Consider the following 8442-nt stretch of genomic DNA (forward strand, 5'->3'; position numbering starts at 1 on the left):
GTTAAATGCCAAGATTGCACTCTAAGGGCGTTTACACGCCTAAATGGAGCAGGGAAGATAAGTCCTTGACCCCTCAGGATCTGTGGACCCCACAGGATCCCCACTTCTTCTTCTCTCTCTCTCCCACCTTTTCTTAACACTCTTTCCCAAATACCCTTCACCAATCACCTCCATCACCCTTACCCAACACCTCTTCACCAATCACATCCATCCACTCTTTCCCAAAAACCCCACTATTCCGAGGGTTACCTGAAACTGTAGGTCGATCTCGGACAAGATCTTCTGTGATGGTCGGAGATGATGTATCCGGCTGTGAGTGGCGGCCAGAGCTGTCGTGTCCGACTTGTGGGACTGGCTGCATGGTGCACGAAATTGTGATCTCTGGTAATGGCTTCTTAGGCCAGATACTCTGATCTAGTTTTACAGTCCGTCACAACTTCGATACAACTAACCAGCAAGTGCACTGGGTCGTCCAAGTAATACCTTACGTGAGTAAGGGTCGAATCCCACGGAGATTGTTGGTATGAAGCAAGCTATGGTCACCTTGTAAATCTCAGTCAGGCGGATTTAAACATGATACTTTATTAGATTAAAATAAACAATAAAAGGGATAGAGATACTTATGTAGATTCATTGGCAGGAATTTCAGATAAGCGAATGGAGATGCTTTTCGTTCCTCTGAACCTCTGCTTTCCTGCTATCTTCATCCAATCAGTCTTACTCCTTTCCATGGCTGGCTGTATGCAAGGGCATCACCGTTGTCAGTGGCTACATCCCCTCCTCTCAGTGAATCATATGCTCACGCACCCTGTCACGGCATGGCTATTCATCTGTCGGTTCTCGATCATGCTGGAATAGGATTCACCCTCCTTTTGCGTCTGTCACTAACGCCCAACAATCGTGAGTTTGAAGCTCGTCACAGTCATTCAATCATTGAATCCTACTAAGAATACCACAGACAAGGTTTAGACCTTCCGGATTCTCTTGAATGCCGCCATCATTCTAGCGTACGCCACGAAGATTCTGGTTAGGAGATCTAAGAGATATTCATTCTAGCTTAATTCATGTAGAACAGAAGTGTTTGTCAGGCACGCGTTCATAAGGGAGAAGGATGATGAGCGCCACACATAATCATCACCTTCATCACGTTCTTGGGTGCGAATGGATATCTTAGAAGCGAAATAAGAAGAATTGAATAGAAAACAGTAGTACTTTGCATTAATCTTTGAGGAACAGCAGAGCTCCACACCTTAATCTATGGAGTGTAGAAACTCTACCGTTGAAAATACATAAGTGAAGGTCCAGGCATGGCCGAGATGGCCAGCCCCCTAAACGTGATCAAAGGATCATAAGGTAATCCAAAGATGCCTAATACAATAGTAAGAGGTCCTATTTATAATAAACTAGCTACTAGGGTTTACATGAGTAAGTATTTGATGTATAAATCCACTTCCGGGGCCCACTTGGTGTGTGTTTGGGCTGAGCTTAAGTGTTGCACGTGCAGAGGCCAATTGTGGAGTTGAACGCCAGTTTTTGTGCCAGTTTGGGCGTTCAACTCTGGTTTTGGATCCTTTTCTGGCGCTGGACGCCAGATTTGGGTAGAAAGCTGGCGTTGAATGCCAGTTTACGTCGTCAATTCTTGGCCAAAGTATGGACTATTATATATTGCTGGAAAGCCCTGGATGTCTACTTTCCAACGCAATTGGAAGTGCGCCATTTCGACCTTGAGTGCAGGGAGGTCAGAATCCAACAGCATCAGCAGTCCTTTTTCAACCTCTGAATCTGATTTCTGCTCAAGTCCCTCAATTTTAGCCAGAAAATACCTGAAATCACAGAAAAACACACAAACTCATAGTAAAGTCCAGAAATGTGAATTTAACACAAAATCTATTAAAAACATCCCTAAAAGTAACTAGATCCTACTAAAAACATACTAAAAACAATGTCAAAAAGCGTATAAATTATCCGCTCATCACAACACCAAACTTAAATTGTTGCTTGTCCCCAAGCAACTGAAAATCAAAATAGGATAAAAAGAATAGAATATACTATAAATTCCAAACTATCAATGAAACAGAGCTTCAATCATATGAGCGGGACTTATAGCTTTTTGCCTCTTGAATAGTTTTGGCATCTCACTTTATCCATTGAGGTTCAGAATGATTGGCATCTATAGGAACTTCAGATTTCGAATAGTGTTATTGACTCTCTTAGTTCAGCATGATGATTCTTGAACACAGCTTCTTTATGAGTCTTGGTCGTGGCCCTAAGCATTTTGTTTTCCAGTATTACCACCGGATACATAAATGCCACAGACACATAATTGGGTGAACCTTTTCAGATTGTGACTCAGCTTTGCTAAAGTCCCCAATTAGAGGTGTCCAGGGTTCTTAAGCACACTCTTTTTTTTTGCTTTGGACCTTGACTTTAACCGCTCAGTCTCAAGTTTTCACTTGACACCTACACGCCACAAGCACATGGTTAGGGACAGCTTGGTTTAGCCGCTTAGACCAGGATTTTATTCCTTTAGGCCCTCCTATCCACTGATGCTCAAAGCCTTGGGATCCTTTTTATTTGCCCTTGCCTTTTGGTTTTAAGAGCTTTTGGCTTTTTCTGCTTGCTTTTTCTTTCTATTTTTTTTTTCGCCTATTTTTTTTTTCTGCAAGCTTTGCTCTTTGCTGCTTTTTCTTGCTTCAAGAATCATTTTTATGATTTTTCAGATTATCAAATAACATGTCTCCTAGTCATCATTCTTTCAAGAGCCAACATATTTAACATTCTTAAACAACAACTTCAAAAGACATATGCACTGTTCAATCATACATTCAGAAAACAAGAAGCATTATCACCACATCAATATAATTAAACTAAGTTCAAGGATAAATTCAAAACTCATGTACTTCTTGTTCTTTTGAATTAAAACAGTTTTTATTTTAAGAGAGGTGATGGATTCATAGGACATTCATAACTTTAAGATAGAGTTACTAACTACTAATGATCATGTAATGAAGACACAAACATAGATAAGCACATAACATAGAAAATGAAAAACAGAGAAAGTAAGAACAAGGAATGAGTCCACCTTAGTGATGTCCTTGAGCTCTTCTATGTCTCTTCCTTGCCTTGGCTGCTCCTCCTTCATTGCTTTTAGATCTTCTCTGATTTCATGAAGGATGATGGAGTGCTCTTGATGTTCCACCCTTAGTTGCTTCCAATAATTGTGTGGAAGAAAATGTATTCCCTGAGGTATCTCAGGGATCTCTTGATTTGCAGTCAAATGTTCTACCATTGAGCTATAGACCCTTGATGGAAGCTTTTGTCTTCCCTTTCCTCTTTCTAAAGGTTTCTCTGGCCTTAAGTGCCATCAATGGTTATGGAAAAAACAAAAAAGCTATGCTTTTTACCACACCAAACTTAGAATGTTGCTCGTCCTCGAGCAAAAGAAGAAAGAATAAGAAGAAGATATGGAGGAGATGGATGAGAGTGTGTATTCGGCCATATGGGTGGGATTGGGTGGGAGAGAGAGAGATGTTGAATTTTGAAGGTAGTGGTTGTATAGATGTGAGTGGTAAATGGAAAACAGAAGGGATGATCATGAATGGAAAGAGAGATGATGAGGTAGGTGGGGATCCTGTGGGGTCCACAGATCCTGGGATGATCCTGTGGGGTCCACAGATCTTGAGGTGTCAATGCATTTACATCCCTGCACCAATTTAGGCATGCAAAATGCCCTTGCACACAACTCTGGGCGTTCAGCGCCAGGTTGGTGCCCATTTTGGGCATTCAACGCCCCTTTGCTGCCATTTCTGGCGTTGAACTCCAGAACCATGCTTGTTCTGGGCGTTCAGCGCCAGGATGCTCCCATTCTGGGTGTTCAGCACCAGAACTATGCTCTGTTCTGGCGTTTGAACGCCAGACAGATGCTCCTCCAGGGTGTGATTTTTCTTCTGCTGTTTTTGATTCCTGTTTTTGATTTTTTTGTTTATTTTGTGACTCCACATGATCATGAACCTAAGAAAACATGAAAAACAATAAAAATAAGAATTAGATAAACATTGGGTTGCCTCCCAACAAGCACTTCTTTAATGTCAATAGCTTGACAGTGGGCTCTCATGGTGCCTCACAGATGTGCAGAGCTATGTTGAAACTCTCCAACACCAAACTTAGAGTTTGGATATGGGAGTTCAACACCAAACTTAGAGTTTGGTTGTGGCCTCCCAACACCAAACTTAGAGTTTGACTGTGGGGGCTCTGGTTGACTCTGCTTGGAGAGAAGCTTTTTCTGCTTCCTCTCCATGGTTGCAGAGGGAGATCTTTGAGTTTTAAACACAAGGGAGTCCTCATTCCATTGGAGGACTATTTCACCTCTGTCAACATCAATCACAGCTCTTGCTGTGGCCAGGAAAGGTCTTCCTAGGATGATGGATTCATCCTCTTCCTTTCCAGTATCCAGGACTATGAAATCAGCAGGGATGTAAAGGCCTTCAACCTTTACTAACACGTCCTCTACTTGTCCATAAGCCTGTTTTCTTGAGCTGTCTGCCATCTCTAATGAGATTTTAGCAGCTTGCACCCCATAGATTCCTAGTTTCTCTATTACAGAGAGGGGCATGAGGTTTATTCCTGAACCAAGGTCACACAGAGCCTTAAAGATCATGGTGCCTATGGTACAAGGTATTATGAACTTTCCAGGATCCTGTCTCTTCTGAGGCAATGTCAGTTAATCCAGATCACTTAGTTCATTGATGAACAAAGGAGGTTCAACTTCCCAAGCATCAATGCCAAATAATTTGGCATTCAGCTTCATGATTGCACTAAGAAACTTGGCAGTTTGCTCTTCAGTGACATCCTCATTCTCTTCAGAAGAGGAATACTCATCAGAGCTCATGAAGGGCATAAGGAGGTTCAATGGGATCTCTATAGTCTCTAGATGAGCCTCAGAGTCCTTTGATTCCCCAGAGGGAAGCTCCTTATTGATCACTGGACGTCCCTGGAGGTCTTCCTCCTTGGGATTCAAGTCCTCTCCTCTCCTCACAGGTTCGGCCATGGCGCTTATGTCAATGGCCTTGCACTCTCCTTTTGGATTTTCTTCTATATTGCTTGGGAGAGTACTAGGAGGGATTTCAGTGATCCTTTTACTCAGCTGGCCCACTTGTGCTTCCAGATTTTTAATGGAAGACCTTACAGTGGCCTTAGATAGATCAGAGACTAGATTTGCTAAATTAGAAGTATTTTGTTCAGAGTTCTCTGTCTGTTGCTGAGTTGATGATGGAAAAGGCTTGCTATTGCTAAACCTGTTTCTTCCACCATTATTAAAGCCTTGTTGAGGCTTTTGATCCTTCCATGAGAAATTTGGATGATTTCTCCATGTTGAGTTATAGGTGTTTCCATAAGGTTCACCTAAGTAATTTACCTCTGCTATTGCAGGGTTCTCAGGATCATAGGCTTCTTCTTCAGAAGATGCCTCTTGAGTACTGTTGGATGCAGCTTGCATTCCATGCAGACTCTGAGAAATCATATTGACTTGCTGAGTCAATATTTTATTCTGAGCCAATATGGCATTCAGAGTATCAACCTCAAGAACTCCCTTCTTCATAGGCGTCCCATTATTCACAGGATTCCTTTCAGAAGTGTACATGAACTGGTTATTAGCAACCATGTCAATGAGTTCTTGAGCTTCTGCAGGCGTTTTCTTTAGGTGAATGGATCCACCTGCAGAAGTGTCCAGTGACATCTTTGATAGCTCAGATAAACCATCATAGAATATATCCAGGATGGTCCATTCTGAAAGCATGTCAGAAGGACACTTTTTGGTCAACTGTTTGTATCTTTCCCAAGCTTCATAGAGGGATTCACCTTCTTTCTGTCTGAAGGTTTGAACATCAGCTCTAAGCTTGCTCAACTTTTGAGGAGGAAAGTACTTGGCTAAGAAAGCCGTGACCAGCTTATCCCAAGAGTTCAGGCTGTCTTTGGGTTGAGAATCTAACCATAATCTAGCTCTGTCTCTTACAGCAAAAGGGAAAAGCATGAGCCTGTAGACTTCAGAATCTACTCCATTAGTCTTAACAGTATCACATATCTGCAAGAATTCAGTCAAGAACTGAAAAGGATCTTTAGATGGAAGTCCATGAAACTTGCAGTTCTGCTGCATTAGAGAAACTAATTGAGGTTTCAGCTCAAAGTTGTTTGCTCCAATGGCAGGAATGGAGATGCTTCTTCCATGTAAATTGGAAGTAGGTGCAGTAAAGTCACCAAGCATCTTCCTTGTATTATCATTATTTTCGGCTGCCATCTCCTCTGCCTGTTCGAAAATTTCTGAAAGGTTATCTCTGGATTGTTGTATTTTAGCTTCTCTTAATTTTCTCTTCAGAGTCCTTTCAGGTTCTGGATCTGCTTCCACAAAAATGTTCTTATCCTTGCTCCTGCTCATATGACAAAGAAGAAGGCACAGAAAAATAATAATAATAATAGAGATCCTTTATACCACAGTATAGGGATCCCTTTGTGAGTGGAAGAAAAGAGGGGGAGATAAAGAATGTGATGTAAAGGAAGAAACACAACTGTACCGATGGAAGAGATGTGAGATGAGATGTTAGGATATGAATGAATAAATAGAATAGGATGGGGGAGGGATAATTTTCGAAAATTATTTTGAAAAAGAGTTAGTGATTTTTGAAAAATGGTTTTTGAAAAATGTTTAGTATTTTTTTTTCGAAAATTTTTTTTAATCAAAAATAAAAATAAAAATAATTAGTTAATTAAAAAGAAATTTTTGAAAAAGGGAGAGATATTTTCGAAAATTAGAGAGAGAGAGTTAGTTAGGTGGTTTTGAAAAAGTTGAGAAACAAACAAAAAGTTGGTTAGTTAGTTGAAACAAGTTTTGAAAAGATAAGAAGTTAGGAAGTTAGAAAATATATTTTGAAAAGATATTTTTGAAAAAGATAAGATAAGAAGATATTTTTGAAAAGATATGATTGAAATTAGTTTTGAAAAAGATTTGATTTTTAAAATCTCAATTAATGACTTGATTCACAAGAAATCACAAGATATGATTCTAGAACTTAAAGTTTGAATCTTTCTTAACCAGCAAGTAACAAACTTCAAATTTTTGAATCAAAACATTAATTGATTATGTTATTTTCGAAAATTTGGTATAAAAATAAGAAAAAGATTTTTGAAAAATATTTTTGGAATTTTTGAAAATAACTAAGAATTTTGAAAAAGATTTGATTTTTGAAAAAGATTTTGAAAAAGATAAGATTTTCAAATTGAAGAATTGATTTGACTCATGAGAAACAATTTGATTTTTAAAAATTTTTGAAAAAGTCAACTCAATTTTCGAATTTGATGAGAGAAAAAGGGAAAGATAATTTTTTGATTTTTGAATTTTTATGATGCAAGAGAAAAACACTAAAAAGATGCAATGCATGAAATTTTTAGATCAAAACAATGAATGCATGTATGAATGATATGAATGTCAAGATGAACACCAAGAACACTTTGAATGTCATGATGAACATCAAGAACATATTTTTGAAAAATTTTTTAATGCAAAGAAAACATGCAAGACACCAAACTTAGAATTCTTTAATGCTTAGGCACTAAGAATTCAAAAATGCATATGATAAACATGAAAAGACACAAAACAAAAAATCATCAAGATCAAACAAGAAGACTTACCAAGAACAACTTGAAGATCATGAAGAACACTATAAATGCATGATATTTTCAAAAAATGCTAGATGCATATGCAATTGACACCAAACTTATAACATGACTCAAGACTCAAACAAGAACACAAAAATATTTTTGATTTTTATGATTTTCTAATTTTTTTGGATTTTTTATTTTATATTTTTCGAAAAATTATTTAGAAAAAGGAAAAATAAGGATTCCAAAATTTTTAATATGAATTCCAGGAATCTTGCCAAGTTAGTCTTAAAGCTCCAATCAAAGGGTCTGGCATGGCTTAACAGCCAGCCAAGCTTTAACATATAATTACATGGGCTGGAGTGATTAGTTGAATACCAATCCCAAAGTAGTTTGGGTATGTCTTTACAGCCAGATATGATTCAACATATTTCATGAAACACTAGAATTCATTCTTAAAAATTTTGAAGCCATAGAATAATTTATTTTTGAAAACATTTTTTTTTTCGAAAACAAAGAAGAATTTTTGAAAGATTTTTGAAAAAAATTTTTGAAAACAAAACAAAAAGAAAATTACCTAATCTGAGCAACATGATGAACCGTCAGTTGTCCAAACTCGAACAATCCCCGGCAACGGCGCCAAAAACTTGGTGCACGAAATTGTGATCTCTGGTAATGGCTTCTTAGGCCAGATACTCTGATCTAGTTTTACAGTCTGTCACAACTTCGATACAACTAACCAGCAAGTGCACTGGGTCGTCCAAGTAATACCTTACGTGAGTAAGGGTCGAA

At 38.5% G+C, this 8442-nt stretch overlaps 1 non-coding gene across 1 annotated transcript; it reads left to right on the plus strand.

The window, feature by feature from the left end:
• Window positions 1-5788: 5788 nt before the first annotated feature.
• Window positions 5789-5896, plus strand: LOC112738804 (small nucleolar RNA R71). The gene has a single exon (XR_003169756.1). It is a non-coding gene; the product is annotated as a small nucleolar RNA R71 (small nucleolar RNA).
• The last annotated feature ends 2546 nt before the right edge of the window (window positions 5897-8442 follow it).

This window comes from Arachis hypogaea, chromosome 13, assembly GCF_003086295.3.
Source record: "Arachis hypogaea cultivar Tifrunner chromosome 13, arahy.Tifrunner.gnm2.J5K5, whole genome shotgun sequence".
NCBI classification, from domain to species: domain Eukaryota; kingdom Viridiplantae; phylum Streptophyta; class Magnoliopsida; order Fabales; family Fabaceae; genus Arachis; species Arachis hypogaea.